This window comes from Gossypium arboreum, chromosome 2 (assembly GCF_025698485.1).
Source record: "Gossypium arboreum isolate Shixiya-1 chromosome 2, ASM2569848v2, whole genome shotgun sequence".
Classification (NCBI taxonomy): Eukaryota; Viridiplantae; Streptophyta; class Magnoliopsida; order Malvales; family Malvaceae; genus Gossypium; species Gossypium arboreum.
The window spans coordinates 13,780,809-13,798,970 of record NC_069071.1 but is presented as its reverse complement, the minus strand read 5'-3'; the positions used below and the strand labels follow the sequence as shown (position 1 = coordinate 13,798,970).

Genomic DNA, 18,162 nt, shown 5'->3' with positions numbered 1-18,162 from the left:
TGTCAATATGCGAACTGCATCAACATATATATTATAATAAAAATACAAATTGTATTGTTATAATATCTTATAATTCGGATCTCACTATTGAACTAAATGAAAGATGTTACACTTAAAAAAAAATAGTCACAAACCACTACAACCACATCCATACCTATGTTTGTAGAAGTAGACAACAACTACTGTTAACTTCTCAATCTCAACCAAAGTCACCCTACAAAATGGCAGGAAGCAAACACCATAATCGTTGACTATCTACTGAATGTCCCGACCAAATCAAAGTTTGCCAATAAATGTATATACATGTAATGCACCAAACTCGAAAACTTTTATGGCAACAACTTTCCTTTGATTATGTATGACATGTTAGCTTTGGATATTGATTCATTTAATAGCAAGTTGTATTAACATATGGAAATGAATTGATTATAGTTTTCAACCTGGATTTCACCCAACACTCCTTAATTTTATTATTCTCTGTGAGAATTGCACCCAACAATTAGTAGAGTACATTGTACAACTTGAATAAACATAATATTGTTATTTGTTGTTTGTCGAATGGAAGGCTCGTAAGCTATATCTTTGCTTCATCACATGGAAAATGGAAAATATGCATCTCTAGCCTTCATATTTTAACTAAGACGAGAAACAACTTCAATCCAATTTCAAGCTAGAACATTTTAAATATAATATATAAACCAACCCTCTGTAACTAGTCTTTGATTCACTCATCCGGGTACCAAATTCCAAATGATGGCAGGCTTAAAAATGTTCATGCTATAAATAATTTCAGAAAATATTAATATTTGTTTTAATACAATCTAAATAGATAGAATTTAATAAAATGAGTAATCATACATGTTGAAGGCATCTTGAGCTACGTGATTTTGTTGTCTTAACTAAGCTATTTTACTAGATATTTAAGTTAAATTAAAGGAATTAGGTATGAGAGTTTAAGATTTATGGTTGAAGTATAAGAGGAGAGAAGAAGACCCTTGAATTAAATTGATAGGTTGGGCCTACGAGCAGCAACTACCCGAATCAGTAAATTTAGCTTGACCTCAACATTGAGATCAAGCTAAAGGTAAAATTAAAGTAATTTCTAATCAAAATCATCTCAATCTCGACGCCAACAAATGTTGAGGTAAAACTAGTTTTACTTATCTGTACATTGAGAGATACATATTTCATGGAAATGCTCAAAAATCTAAATACTCAAAGATGTTAAAATAGAAAAAAAAATAGAAAAAATGAAAAATACATTAATGATTTAGTAAAATTGAAGAAAACTAAAATATTATTATAAAAATCTCTTTGAATAAGTCTTTAATATTTTAATTTTGAAAATATCAAGGGGTGAATTTATGATGTCCTTATCCAACTCGATCGCTGAGTTCGGGCATAGAGTGTCACAATTGAACCGATTTGATGTAACAACAAATTTTAATTAGAAAATTTACCAAAAGACTTCGTTACGAATATTTCTTACAGCAATAACCTTAAACCAAACATAACTTAACTATCTTGAAAATTCAGATTCTGAGAAAACTACTTATTTACAATATATATGTCCCTGAGGCGAAGCCTATGAGGGTACCTTTTTATGTGCATGACATTTTATTGACAATGTTCCTTGGTTTTACAAGGTTTGCCATGACCCCTCTTCAAGTTTCTTATTCACCTAATGAGTCTTACAAACATAAGCCAAAATCTTGTAAGTTCAAAAAACCTAGTGAGTTTTTTTTGCTAATATATATATATATATATATATATATATATATATATAACTAAGCCGCCTTCTTGTTAAGGTATTAACTAAAAAGGTAAGAAACATGCTAATTCCCTATTTTAATTAGACGTTTGTGCTTTATCTAGAGTGGTGAACTTCGATACCACTTTCACATTTTTTTATTAGCAGATGAATAGCTAAATGATCATTACTTGGTCGAGCTTATGACCAGCTGGCTGATTTGGCGATCTCTAGATGATTCATCATACTTACGGATTCTTACTTTTACCCTGCACAATTTTACCTTTTTTTCTCTTTTCCACAAATTTATGGTCATGAACAACCATTTACCTTTATCCTAACTCGTAAACCCATAATTTCAAAACTTAGCGAGTTGTTGCCCACATCGTCATCCTTGAACGTAAGTTTGATTGTACGCTCTATCTTTAATAGAACTCCCATTACATGGTACCCTTTAGTGTTGGAAAATCAGGTTTGGAAAACGCAGTAGAAAATAAATTTAGGGAAAAATTAGAGTTTTAAATTTTTTTTTTCAAAACAAGAACTTGGTTATGATATCTAAAGTAAAAAATACTTAATCAAAATTGTACCTTTTCGATTCATCTAAGATGAACGCTTCGACCGAGTAGATTTTTTTGCTATCCTCAAGCTCATGTCTGTCGAGTGTGGGCTCGCTTTGAATAAAAAAAATTTCACAAAAATTACTAGTGGGCTAATTTCGCAATTTCTCTAAACTTTTGGGCCAAATTGTAAATAAAAAATATCTCTAGAAATTTTCTGAAATAATATCTTCAGAAAATTTTCTCTCTACAACTTTCTCTTGAATTCAAGTGTGTGAAATAATGACCAAAACTCTCTTTATATAGGAGAGTTTAGAGAGTTTAACTATAATTAAACTTAATCACTTTAATATTAAATTAATATAATACTTATCAAGATAAATATTAGACTAAATTTATTATTAAATTAATAGAATATTTATCTATAAGATAAATATTAAATAACATTTAATATAAGATAATCACTTTAATATTAAATTAATAAAATACTATTAAGATAAGTATTGAATTAAATTTAATATTAAATTTATTAAAATAATATTATTTTTGGAATAGTTAACTTGAAATAAATTCTCTGGTAGAGCCCCAGTAGGAGTGTAATTCTTCCATTGCTCAACCACTTAAGACCCACCATTGTCGACCATTTGTCAGCCACTGGAATGTCGCCATTGTAGTCGCTAGCACCCCAAGCTGGTTAGGGTTTTGTCGATTTGGTCCAGGCCCAATTTACGATCTCAGTCCAATTTTCAAGTTCAATTATCCAATGGACCAATTGTCTGACTTGAAAATTAATTTCCAAAAATATCATATTAAATTTAATTAATTTGATTAATTTAATTTTACTTAATCAAAATTAATTTTCCCAAAAATCACTTAGATTTTCAAAATTAATTTTTCAAGAAAATTATTTAATCAAATTCTCTAGTTGAACAATTCTTACGACCACCCAATTTAATTTCACATCGAGCAAATCAACTCAATTAAATTATTTCCAAAGTCGTAGAACTTTCTTCTGATTCAAATGCAGTTCGATCGAACTTTTGTTAAGCTAGCAGGGGACCAATCAAACATATACAATTAGGTTCTAGTAATTGTAATTATATTCAGAAGCATCGTTCTAATAATTCGCAATTGCTTAATCATAGAGTCAGTCCACAAAAAGTACCATGATTGAAAACTCCTTATTGTATACTCTTTACAAAAGCAATTCATCCAATTGCTTTGTCCAATGACCTTAACATGTGTGTGTTACCCTCATATGATATCCTTGATTCTTTTGAGTTAAATTCGTTCACTCAATACAATCCTATTTTATCTCATTGTCACCATTGTATATTCTTAATGATTAATATGATCACTGTCAACAAATGACTGTGATAAGTTGCTCGTTCAAGAACAAGCAACCCGTGACCATGTTCCATGTTTATCAATCCATGCAATGCCAAAGAGAGGGTATCATTAACTCTTTAATTGAGCTATGAATTCCACTGTTGCTAGTAAAGTCATGCTATATACAATTCATGTACCCAACATATTGCCTATTGGCTTGATCATCTTTAGAGCATAAGCCTCCAGTTATATCAAAGCACATGAGTTACATATGCATGGTCACTGACTAACTCAGGATTTAGGTAAATCACACCATGAATTTCACAATTAAACAGATTCAGAATTAATTCATCTTGGGTTGTAACATCCCGAACCCGAGACCATCGCCGGTGTCGGACGCGAGGGGTTAACGAGCCAAGTCCTCTTAAAGCACCGACCAATTTGGCATTTCAGAGACATTTGGAAAACTGCGTCCACTGTCGCCTTAAAAATCATATCTCGAGTTTCAAAACTGGAAACCGATTCGTAAATTTTCCACGAATTTAGACTCATATATCCTTCCATGGATTTATTTCTAGAATTTTTGGTCGGGCCAATTGGTACAGTTTATTAGTAAATCACATTCGGCATCTCATATCATCTCACTTTATTATAATTTATCATTCAACCTTTGAACCAAAACGCCATTATATGGCCACATATACATACATCCATATATTTAAGCTCAAAAATTTTAACATAACATCAAGTGCTCAAATTACTCATGTGGCCGATTACACATGGTCATAAATACACAAAATCAAAAATAATTTCAAGGTTTTTCACACTATACATGTGCTAGGCCGAATGTACATGCAAATTTCACAACATTCTTCAACAAATTTCTTCTTTAAACAAACATATTAATCACTTTCTTCATAATCAAAATATCATGTGCAAACATATATACACATATAGGTGCATGGCGAATCTCAAGGTGTTCATAACCCTCTAAAACACAAATTTTACCAATCAAGTAACAAGCATAAATCATGCTCATGAATGCATCATGGCCGAATACATCACAATCATACCCCATTGAACTTTGGTCATGGTTAAACAAAGAACTCAATGTCTTACTCAAGATTGCTACAAAGAAATTTCAAGAGTAGTCAATCCATCATTGCATGCATCATTAGCAAGCTTCACATTTAGCATGCAATGGCTTTAACACAATATCAACCTTGGCCAAATACCATTTTTCATGGCATAACAAGGATTTGAACCATGGCTAACATGCACATCAAGTTAGCAACCAAAACAAGCATGAATCTCATGACACAACCTCATACATACCTTAATCTTGATGCAAGTTTAGCCAAATCTCCTTCTAGATCTCTTCTAAACAAAGAAAATGAAGCAAAATCTCTTCTTCCTCTTAGGAATTTCGGCCAAAGGAAGGAGGGAAAAGATGAACAATTTTTGTTTTTTCTTTCTTAGTCTTTGCTCAAAGAAAGGATGAATGATGTTTTTTTTTCTTTCTTTCTCTCTAGCTACGGCACCATGGGGGCATCCATGCTCATTTTTTTTCATTTCTTAATTCTTTCTACATAATGCACTAACTAAACATGTTGGAAACATGTCCCTTGCCCATAATCTAGACATGGCGGCCACTCATTCAAAATAAATGGAGTATTTGACATGCAACTCCATTTATTTTGCTTCATTCCTTTATTAACCTCTTGAAATTAGCTACATATTTTTAAATCCTTTCACATGAGTCCTTTTTCTTTCAATTCACAATCAAATTAACTAAATCAAAGAATTCAAAATTCACACATGAGCACACACATATTATAGGCATCAAAATAAATTTTAAATTATTTTTATGCCTTGGTTTTGTGGTACCGAAACCACATTCCGACTAGGGTCAATTTTGGGCTGTCACATGGGTCTAGTCCAATGTATCATTCTTCCAATGAATACATCTATGTCTCTACCCATGGAGCCAACTGCACCAATAGCCAAGACTACCCATCTCCTCAATTGGAATCATAGACGACATAATAATCCTTCTAAGTATTTCAATCAGATGCTCATTTTGATTCTTTTACAGGATTAGGGACTTGTTTAGATTATCTACTGAAGTAAATTGTCTTTCTCTTAATGTAAATGTAACACCCTGAATTTGGGCCTAGAAGTTTTGGGCCTTAAGCATGGAAGCGTTTGAAGGCAGCTTATAATATTTTGTTGTACATGTAAATTTCATTAATGAAGGCTTGTTTTAGTGGTTAAGTGTGCTGAGAAGTGTTGGAGAAGTCCTGGGTTCAAACCTGGACTCTAGCAAAAATTTTGGTTTAAGGTGAATCAAACCCTAGGTGTAGTAGGTAGGCCTTAAGAATATTGTTGGAGAAATTGTGACACAAAAAGCATTGTGGCTTAGTGGCAAGTAGCGTGTGGAGCATTTAAAGGGAGGCATGGGTTGAATCCCATGGCAAGCAAAAGCATTTATTTTGCTAATGAGGCGACAAGAGTTGGTGTTGAATTTAAACTCGATGATGGAGGATCCCACATCGGAAGCTAACATAAGAGTGGATCTGGTCGGCTTTAAATAGAGAGAACCATGAGGAGAGTAAAGGTACCCTTCTTGGTGATCCCTTTCGCTTTGTGGCGTGCTCGGTTGGGTTTGGCGCCGGCTAAGAGTGCTCGGGCGTGGATTAACTTCAGTCTTCAATCGGTGTGTATTTCTCACTACTCTAGTTGTATGATGACTACTTGGGCCATGATGGTAGAAAGGGGCTATGTAGGCCAATGGGCCTCTGAGCCCAATTGGATAAGTTGTTTGATTATGTAGTAAATATTGGACTAGGCTAGGTGAATCTCATATCGTGGCTAGATTTGGGCTAAAAGGCCACACGAGCGTGTGGGCCCATTTAATGAGAAGGGCTTTAGGCCCATTCGTATTGTTATCCCTGTTTAGAATACTTTAGTTTACCAAATTACTAAAATACCCTCGACTTGTAAAATTACCAAAGGACCCTCGATTTATAAAATTACCCAAATATCCTCGATTTGTAAAATTATCGAAATACCCTCAATTTGTAAAATTACTAAAATACCCTCGATTTGTAAAATTACTAAAATACTCTTGTAAGATAGAATTACCATTTTACCCTCTATTTACAGAATTACCGTTTTACTCTCGATTTATAGAATTACCATTTTACCCTCGATTTACAGAATTACCGTCTTACCCTTGATTTATAGAATTACCATTTTACCCTCGATTTATAGAATTACCATTTTACCCTCGATTTACAAAATTACTGAAATACCCTTGGTTTACAAAATTACCAAAATACCCTCGATCAATAAAATTACCAAAATATGCCTAGTTTGTAAATTACCAAAATACCCCTGATTTGTGAAATTATCGAAATACCCCTATAGGGTAGAATTACCGAAATACCCTTGTAGGGTAGAATTACCAAAATACCCTTATAGGGTAGAATTACCGAAATACCCTTGTAGGGTAGAAATACCGAAATACCCCTGTAGGGTAGAATTACCGAGATACCCTTGTGGGGTAAAATTACCATTTTGCCCCTAGGGTTTTAATTGACTGTTTTGCCCTTTTGGGCAAGTGATTGACTTGGATTGTGTGGTTGACGGATTTGATTGTGAATATATGTTGGTGATATGAATGACTTGACTGTGATAGTTTGATTCAAATATGGGCATGATATTCTAATTCTGTATGTTGTATGCCATGACATTTATATCTATTGCATGGGTTATGGGTTATATTGATGGAGGAAATCGAAAGTGGCTTGCCCACGTCTTTGGAGGCTTTGCCTCAACTTATCGATAATGACGACAATCTTTGCAGATTGTGGAGTGTAGAAATTTGGGTGGGTTGAGCTATTCCCACATGGAGTGTAAGGTTAGTGCGGGGTGTATACGGCTAGATTAGGTTAGGATTTCATTTACATTTCGATTTTGATTACATTACGATCTCGATTCGATTACGATTACGTCACCGATTACGATTACGATTACGATTACGATTCGATTCGATTCTAGTTCTGATAATGTTTCTTATTCTATAATGGGTTAAAGCCCATCTGGTACTGTCTGTTATAGTGGGCTAAGCCCCAATTGATACTGAAACTGTAAGTAAGGCTGAGGCCAAACTTTTAATTCTTTTATATGACTGATGTTCCTTTTATATAGTAGGGATTTCATCTTGAGTTTTGAAAACTCACCCGTTTATTAACCTTCGGTAATTTCCACCTTAGACAGATCGAGTCTGCGAGGGGCTCGGAGGAAGTTACACACACTATTTATTTTATAGTTTTGATTATTACTTTTAAATGTTTTATGTGGGTTGTAGTAAAGCCGTTGTAATTTTTTGGATTTCAAATTTGAAATTTTACTTATTATTCTTATAATTGCTAGTATTAGAACACAGTTTTCCAAAGCAACTACTATTGTTCAAAACATCACGTATCCGCAATTGTTTTTAAATCAAGCTTCCGCAACTGCCAAGATTTTTACAAAGTTGTTACGAATGTTATTCAGCTGAGGTTTCTAACAAGGTTTAAAAGGGTATAAATTTTAATTATTAAGACGGGTTTTTAATGGAAACATGGTTTTCGAAAAACAATTCAATGTGAATTGCCAGATTCGAGCCAAACTTCAGGCCGGGTTTAGGGTGTTACATTTAGTGGTATCAGAGCCAAGTTGCAACAACTCGGCTGTGGATTGGGTTTTCAAATGTTGAATTTCAAAAATTATTTTCAACCACGTGGTCTGCATTTGAAGTATTTCTCTAAAAGTGTAGCACACCGAGTCTCGTGCCAGAATCCGTAAGTCTTCAATACTTTTGTCTATTTAGAAATTGGAATCTGCTGATTCCTTAGATATTGGTGCAATTTAAATTTGGTATTTATTTTATGTGGATATGATTTTTGGATATAGAAATTGTATATATGTGTGATAAATATGTGTCTGCTTCAGTGAATAAGTGTTGTATGTATGAGATCTTTCAAGTTCTAATTGAAGTGTGATAGTGATAGTAGGATCAGAGTGCGCAGCGGTAGCGTAGTGGGGTAGATGTTACACGACTACCCTGTTAGATGGAAATTTCGAGGATGACATTTCTTTAAGGGAGGTAGAGTTGTAACACCCTAAATTTGGGCCTAGAAGCTTTGGGCCTTAAGCATGGAAGCGTTTGAAGGTAGCTTATAATATTTTGTTGTGCATGTAAATTTTGTTAATGAAGGCTTGTTTTAGTGGTTAAGTGTGCTGAGAAGTGTTGGAGAAGTCCTGGGTTCAAACCTGGACTTTAGCAAAAATTTTGGTTTAAGGTGAATCAAACCCTGGGTGTAGTAGGTAGGCCTTAAGAATATTGTTGGAGAAATTGTGACACAAAAAGCATTGTGTCTTAGTGGCAAGTAGCGTGTGGAGCATTTAAGGGGAGGCATGGGATCGAATCCCATGGCAAGCAAAGAGCATTTATTTTGCTAACAGGGGGCGGCAAGAGTTGGTATTGAATTTAAACTCTGATGATGGAGAGATCCCACATCGGAAGCTAACATAAGAGTGGATCTGGAAGTGGCTTTAAATAGAGAGAACCATGAGGAGAGTAAAGGTACCCTTCTTGGCTGATCCCTTTCGCTTTGTGGCGTGCTCGGTTTGGTTGGGCGCCGACTAAGAGTGCTCGGAGCATGGATTAACTCCAGTCTTCAATCAGGTGTGTATTTCTCACTACTCTAGCTGTAGGATGACTACTTGGACGCGATGGGCCAAAAGGGCCATGTGGGCCAAAGGGGCCATGTGGGCCCAATGGGCCCTCTGAGCCCAATTGGATAAGTTGTTTGATTGTGTAGTAAATATTGGACTAGGCTAGGTGAATCTCATATCTGTTGCTAGATTTGGGGTAAAACGGCCACACGAGCGTGTGGGCCCATTTGGGTCGAAAAGGGCTTTAGACCCATTCGTATTATTATTCCTGTTTAGAATACTTTAGTTTACCAAATTACTAAAATACCTCGACTTGTAAAATTACCAAAGTACCCTCGATTTATAAAATTACCCAAATATCCTCGATTTGTAAAATTACAAAATACCTCGGTTTGCAAAATTACTAAAATACCCTCGATTTGTAAAATTCTTGAAATACTCTGTAAGATAGAATTGCCATTTTACCTCGATTCTGTAATTCTTGAAATACCCTTGGTTTACAAAATTACCAAAATACCTTCCATCAATAAAATTACCAAAATACCTCGGTTTGTAAAATTACCAAAATACCTTAATTTTGAAATTACCGAAATACCCACAGTAGGGTAGAATTACAGAAATACCCTTGTAGGGTAGAATTCTTGAAATACCCACAGTAGGGTAGAATTAGAAATACCCTTGTAGGGTAGAATTACCAAAATACCCTTATAGGGTAGAATTAGAAATACCCTTGTAGGGTAGAAATACCAGAAATACCCACGTAGGGTAGAATTAGAGATACCCTTGTGGGGTAAAATTACCATTTGCCCCTAGGGTTTTAATTATTGTTTTGCCCTTTTGGGCAAGTGATTGACTTGGATTGTGTGGTTGTGGTTTGATTGTGAATATATGTTGGTGATATGAATGACTTGGTGTGATAGTTTGATTCAAATATGGGCATGATATTCTAATTACGTATGTTGTATGCCATGACATTTATATCATTGCATGGGTTATGGGTTATATTGATGGAGGAATCTTGAAAGTGGCTTGCCCACGTCTTTGGAGGCTTTGCCTCAACTTCTCGATAATGAGCGACAATCCGCAAGCTTGTGGAGTGTAGAAATTTGGGTGGGTTGAGCTATTCCCACATGGAGTGTAAGGTTAGTATGCGGGGTGTATACGGCTAGATTAGGTTAGGATTTCATTTACATTCGATTTTGATTACATTACGATCTTGATTCGATTACGATTACATCACTGATTACGATTACGATTACGATTACGATTCGATTCGATTCTAGTTCGATAATGTTTCTTATTCTATAATGGGTTAAAGCCCATACGAGTCTTTGTCTGTTATAGTGGGCTAAGCCCCAATTGATCTTGGCCGTAAGTAAAAGTGAGGCCAAACTTTTAATTCTTTTATATGGTGATGTTCCTTTTATATAGTAGGGATTTCATCTTGAGTTTTGAAAACTCACCCGTTTATTAACCTTCGGGTAATTTCCACCTTAGAGCGGATCGAGATGCGAGGGGCTCGGAGGAAGTTACACAATTGTTTATTTTATAGTTTTGATTATTACTTTTAAATGTTTTATGTGGGTTGTAGTAAAGCCGTTGTAATTTTTGGATTTCAAATTTGAAATTTTACTTATTATTCTTATAATTGCTAGTATTAGAACACGTTTTCCAAAGCAACTACTATTGTTCAAAACATCACGTATCCGCAATTGTTTTTAAATCAAGCTTCCATAGCGCCAAGATTTTTACAAAGTTATTCTGAATGTTATTCATTGAGGTTTCTAACAAGGTTTAAAAGGGTATAAATTTTTAATTATTAAGACGGGTTTTAATGGAAACATGGTTTTGAAAAACAATTCAATGTGAATTGCCGATTCGAGCCAAACTTGGTAGGGTTTAGGGTGTTACATTTAGTGGTATCGAGCCAAGTTGCAACAACTCATTGTGGATTGGGTTTTCAAATGTTGAATTTCAAAAATTATTTTCAACCACGTGGTGCATTTGAAGTATTTCTCCTAAAAGTGTGGCACACCGAGTCTCCGCGCCGAATCAAGTAAGTCTTCGAATACTTTTGTCTATTTAGAAATTGGAATCTGCAGATTCCTTAGATATTGGTGCAATTTAAATTTGGTATTTATTTTATGTGGATATGATTTTTGGATATAGAAATTGTATATATGTGTGATAAATATGTATGCCTTGGTGAATAAGTGTTGTATGTATGAGATCTTTCAAGTTCTAATTGAAGTGTGATAGTGATAGTAGGATCGAGTGCAATGATAGCGTAGTGGGGTAGATGTTACACTACTACCTGTTAGATGGAAATTCGAGGATGACATTTCTTTAAGGGAGGTAGAGTTGTAACACCCTAAATTTGGGCCTAGAAGCTTTGGGCCTTAAGCATGGAAGCGTTTGAAGGTAGCTTATAATATTTTGTTGTGCATGTAAATTTTGTTAATGAAGGCTTGTTTTAGTGGTTAAGTGTCTTTGAGAAGTGTTGGAGAAGTCCTGGGTTCAAACCTGGACTTTAGCAAAAATTTTGGTTTAAGGTGAATCAAACCCTGGGTGTAGTAGGTAGGCCTTAAGAATATTGTTGGAGAAATTGTGACACAAAAAGCATTGTGTCTTAGTGGCAAGTAGCGTGTGGAGCATTTAAGGGGAGGCATGGGATCGAATCCCATGGCAAGCAAAGAGCATTTATTTTGCTAACAGGGGGCGGCAAGAGTTGGTATTGAATTTAAACTCTGATGATGGAGAGATCCCACATCGGGAAGCTAACATAAGAGTGGATGCGAAGCTGGCTTTAAATAGAGAGAACCATGAGGAGAGTAAAGGTACCCTTCTTGGCTGATCCCTTTCGCTTTGTGGCGTGCTCGGTTTGGTTGGGCGCCGACTAAGAGTGCTCGGAGCATGGATTAACTCCAGTCTTCAATCAGGTGTGTATTTCTCACTACTCTAGCTGTAGGATGACTACTTCGGGCCGCGATGGGCCAAAAGGGGCCATGTGGGCCAAAAGGGGCCATGTGGGCCCAATGGGCCTACGAGCCCAATTGGATAAGTTGTTTGATTGTGTAGTAAATATTGGACTAGGCTAGGTGAATCTCATATCTGTTGCTAGATTTGGGGTAAAACGGCCACACGAGCGTGTGGGCCCATTTGGGTCGAAAAGGGCTTTAGACCCATTCGTATTATTATTCCTGTTTAGAATACTTTAGTTTACCAAATTACTAAAATACCCTCGACTTGTAAAATTACCAAAGTACCCTCGATTTATAAAATTACCCAAATATCCTCGATTTGTAAAATTACCGAAATACCCTCAGTTTGCAAAATTACTAAAATACCCTCGATTTGTAAAATTACTGAAATACTCCTGTAAGATAGAATTGCCATTTTACCCTCGATTTACAGAATTACTGAAATACCCTTGGTTTACAAAATTACCAAAATACCTTCCATCAATAAAATTACCAAAATACCCCTGGTTTGTAAAATTACCAAAATACCTTAATTTTTGAAATTACCGAAATACCCCTGTAGGGTAGAATTACCGAAATACCCTTGTAGGGTAGAATTACTGAAATACCCCTGTAGGGTAGAATTACCGAAATACCCTTGTAGGGTAGAATTACCAAAATACCCTTATAGGGTAGAATTACCGAAATACCCTTGTAGGGTAGAAATACCGAAATACCCCTGTAGGGTAGAATTACCGAGATACCCTTGTGGGGTAAAATTACCATTTTGCCCCTAGGGTTTTAATTATTTATTTTGCCCTTTTGGGCAAGTGATTGACTTGGATTGTGTGGTTGTGGTTTGATTGTGAATATATGTTGGTGATATGAATGACTTGGTGTGATAGTTTGATTCAAATATGGGCATGATATTCTAATTACGTATGTTGTATGCCATGACATTTATATACATTGCATGGGTTATGGGTTATATTGATGGAGGAAATCATCGAAAGTGGCTTGCCCACGTCATTGGAGGCTTTGCCTCAACTTCTCGATAATGAGCGACAATCTTGCAAGCTGTGGAGTGTAGAAATTTGGGTGGGTTGAGCTATTCCCCACATGGAGTGTAAGGTTAGTGCGGGGTGTATACGGCTAGATTAGGTTAGGATTTCATTTACATTTCGATTTTGATTACATTACGATCATCGATTTGATTACGATTACATCACTGATTACGATTACGATTACGATTCGATTCGATTACGATTCTAGTTACGATAATGTTTCTTATTCTATAATGGGTTAAAGCCCATCCAATCTTGTCTGTTATAGTGGGCTAAGCCCCAATTGATCTTGAATCGTAAGTAAAATTTGAGGCCAAACTTTTAATTCTTTTATATGGTGATGTTCCTTTTATATAGTAGGGATTTCATCTTGAGTTTTGAAAACTCACCCGTTTATTAACCTTTCGGTAATTTCCACCTTAGACGGATCGAGTCTGCGAGGGGCTCGGAGGAAGTTACACACTTGTTTATTTTATAGTTTTGATTATTACTTTTAAATGTTTTATGTGGGTTGTAGTAAAGCCGTTGTAATTTTTGGATTTCAAATTTGAAATTTTACTTATTATTCTTATAATTGCTAGTATTAGAACACGTTTTCCAAAGCAACTACTATTGTTCAAAACATCACGTATCCATAATTGTTTTTAAATCAAGCTTCAAGAATAGCCAAGATTTTTACAAAGTTATTCTGAATGTTATTCAGCTGAGGTTTCTAACAAGGTTTAAAAAGGGTATAAATTTTTAATTATTAAGACGGGTTTTTAATGGAAACATGGTTTTCGAAAAACAATTCAATGTGAATTGCCAGATTCGAGCCAAACTTCAGGCCGGGTTTAGGGTGTTACATTTAGTGGTATCAGAGCCAAGTTGCAACAACTCGGCTGTGGATTGGGTTTTCAAATGTTGAATTTCAAAAAATTATTTTCAACCACGTGGTCTGTTTGAAGTATTTCTCCTAAAAAGTGTGGCACACCGAGTCTCCGGCGCCGAATCCGTAAGTCTTCTGAATACTTTTGTCTATTTAGAAATTGGAATACTGCAGATTCCTTAGATATTGGTCTGAATTTAAATTTGGTATTTATTTTATGTGGATATGATTTTTGGATATAGAAATTGTATATATGTGTGATAAATATGTGTCTGCTTCAGTGAATAAGTGTTGTATGTATGAGATCTTTCAAGTTCTAATTGAAGTGTGATAGTGATAGTAGGATCGAGTCTTGTATGATAGCGTAGTGGGGTAGATGTTACCACTACCACTGTTAGATGGAAATTTCGAGGATGACATTTCTTTAAGGGAGGTAGAGTTGTAACACCTAAATTTGGGCCTAGAAGCTTTGGGCCTTAAGCATGGAAGCGTTTGAAGGTAGCTTATAATATTTTGTTGTGCATGTAAATTTTGTTAATGAAGGCTTGTTTTAGTGGTTAAGTGTCTTTGAGAAGTGTTGGAGAAGTCCCGGTTCAAACACGGACTTTAGCAAAAATTTTGGTTTAAGGTGAATCAAACCACAGGTGTAGTAGGTAGGCCTTAAGAATATTGTTGGAGAAATTGTGACACAAAAGCATTGTGTCTTAGTGGCAAGTAGCGTGTGGAGCATTTAAGGGGAGGCATGGGATCGAATCCCATGGCAAGCAAAGAGCATTTATTTTGCTAACGGTGCAAGAGTTGGTATTGAATTTAAACTCTGATGATGGAGAGATCCCACATCGGGAAGCTAACATAAGAGTGGATGCGCAGCTGGCTTTAAATAGAGAGAACCATGAGGAGAGTAAAGGTACCCTTCTTGGCTGATCCCTTTCGCTTTGTGGCGTGCTCGGTTTGGTTGGGCGCCGACTAAGAGTGCTCGGAGCATGGATTAACTCCAGTCTTCAATCAGGTGTGTATTTCTCACTACTCTAGCTGTAGGATGACTACTTCGGGCCGCGATGGGCCAAAAGGGGCCATGTGGGCCAAAAGGGGCCATGTGGGCCCAATGGGCCTACGAGCCCAATTGGATAAGTTGTTTGATTGTGTAGTAAATATTGGACTAGGCTAGGTGAATCTCATATCATTGCTAGATTTGGGTAAAAAGCCACACGAAAGCGCGCAGGGCCCATTTGGGTCGAAAAGGGCTTTAGACCCATTCGTATTATTATTCCTGTTTAGAATACTTTAGTTTACCAAATTACTAAAATACCCTCGACTTGTAAAATTACCAAAGTACCCTCGATTTATAAAATTACCCAAATATCCTCGATTTGTAAAATTACCGAAATACCCTCAGTTTGCAAAATTACTAAAATACCCTCGATTTGTAAAATTACTGAAATACTCCTGTAAGATAGAATTGCCATTTTACCCTCGATTTACAGAATTACTGAAATACCCTTGGTTTACAAAATTACCAAAATACCTTCCATCAATAAAATTACCAAAATACCCCTGGTTTGTAAAATTACCAAAATACCTTAATTTTTGAAATTAGAAATACCCTCGTAGGGTAGAATTACCGAAATACCCTTGTAGGGTAGAATTACTGAAATACCCCTGTAGGGTAGAATTACCGAAATACCCTTGTAGGGTAGAATTACCAAAATACCCTTATAGGGTAGAATTACCGAAATACCCTTGTAGGGTAGAAATACCGAAATACCCCTGTAGGGTAGAATTACCGAGATACCCTTGTGGGGTAAAATTACCATTTTGCCCCTAGGGTTTTAATTGACTGTTTTGCCCTTTTGGGCAAGTGATTGACTTGGATTGTGTGGTTGACGGATTTGATTGTGAATATATGTTGGTGATATGAATGACTTGGTGTGATAGTTTGATTCAAATATGGGCATGATATTCTAATTACGTATGTTGTATGCCATGACATTTATATACATTGCATGGGTTATGGGTTATATTGATGGAGGAAGTATCGAAAGTGGCTTGCCCACGTCTTTGGAGGCTTTGCCTCAACTTCTCGATAACCGACGAGCAAAGAATGCAAAGTGTGGAGTGTTTGGGTGGGTTGAGCTATTCCCACATGGAGTGTAAGGTTAGTACGGGGTGTATCGGCTAGATTAGGTTAGGATTTCATTTACATTCTCGATTTTGATTACATTGCACGATCTGATTCTCGATTCGATTACATCACGATTCGATTCGATTACGATTCGATTCGATTCTAGTTACGATAATGTTTCTTATTCTATAATGGGTTAAAGCCCATACGGTGCGCATCTGTTATAGTGGGCTAAGCCCCAATTGATACTGAAACTGTAAGTAAGGCTGAGGCCAAACTTTTAATTCTTTTATATGACTGATGTTCCTTTTATATAGTAGGGGATTTCATACTGAGTTTTTGAAAACTCACCCCGTTTATTAACCTTTCAGGTAATTTCCAGCCTTAGACAGATCGGAGCTGCGAGGGGCTCGGAGGAAGTTACACACATTGTTTATTTTATAGTTTTGATTATTACTTTTAAATGTTTTATGTGGGTTGTAGTAAAGCCGTTGTAATTTTTTGGATTTCAAATTTGAAATTTTACTTATTATTCTTATAATTGCTAGTATTAGAACACAGTTTTCCAAAGCAACTACTATTGTTCAAAACATCACGTATCCGTAATTGTTTTTAAATCAAGCTTCCGCAACTGCCAAGATTTTTACAAAGTTGTTACGAATGTTATTCAGCTGAGGTTTCTAACAAGGTTTAAAAAGGGTATAAATTTTTAATTATTAAGACGGGTTTTTAATGGAAACATGGTTTTCGAAAAACAATTCAATGTGAATTGCCAGATTCGAGCCAAACTTCAGGCCGGGTTTAGGGTGTTACATTTAGTGGTATCAGAGCCAAGTTGCAACAACTCGGCTGTGGATTGGGTTTTCAAATGTTGAATTTCAAAAAATTATTTTCAACCACGTGGTCTGTTTGAAGTATTTCTCCTAAAAAGTGTGGCACACCGAGTCTCCGGCGCCGAATCCGTAAGTCTTCTGAATACTTTTGTCTATTTAGAAATTGGAATACTGCAGATTCCTTAGATATTGGTCTGAATTTAAATTTGGTATTTATTTTATGTGGATATGATTTTTGGATATAGAAATTGTATATATGTGTGATAAATATGTGTCTGCTTCAGTGAATAAGTGTTGTATGTATGAGATCTTTCAAGTTCTAATTGAAGTGTGATAGTGATAGTAGGATCAGAGTGCGCAGCGGTAGCGTAGTGGGGTAGATGTTACACGACTACCCTGTTAGATGGAAATTTCGAGGATGACATTTCTTTAAGGGAGGTAGAGTTGTAACACCCTAAATTTGGGCCTAGAAGCTTTGGGCCTTAAGCATGGAAGCGTTTGAAGGTAGCTTATAATATTTTGTTGTGCATGTAAATTTTGTTAATGAAGGCTTGTTTTAGTGGTTAAGTGTCTTTGAGAAGTGTTGGAGAAGTCCCGGTTCAAACACGGACTCTAGCAAAATTTTGGTTTAAGGTGAATCAAACCACAGGTGTAGTAGGTAGGCCTTAAGAATATTGTTGGAGAAATTGTGACACAAAAGCATTGTGTCTTAGTGGCAAGTAGCGTGTGGAGCATTTAAGGGAGGCATGGGATCGAATCCCATGGCAAGCAAAAGCATTTATTTTGCTAACGGTGGCAAGAGTTGGTATTGAATTTAAACTCGATGATGGAGAGATCCCACATCGGAAGCTAACATAAGAGTGGATCTGGTGGCTTTAAATAGAGAGAACCATGAGGAGAGTAAAGGTACCCTTCTTGGCTGATCCCTTTCGCTTTGTGGCGTGCTCGGTTG

At 36.0% G+C, this 18,162-nt stretch overlaps 1 long non-coding RNA gene across 1 annotated transcript; it reads left to right on the top strand.

Annotated features, from left to right (window-relative positions):
* Positions 1-15,156: 15,156 nt before the first annotated feature.
* Positions 15,157-16,951, top strand: LOC128285466 (uncharacterized). The gene is made up of 2 exons (XR_008275930.1): positions 15,157-15,264; positions 16,749-16,951. It is a non-coding gene; the product is annotated as an uncharacterized LOC128285466 (long non-coding RNA).
* Positions 16,952-18,162: the final 1,211 nt, after the last annotated feature.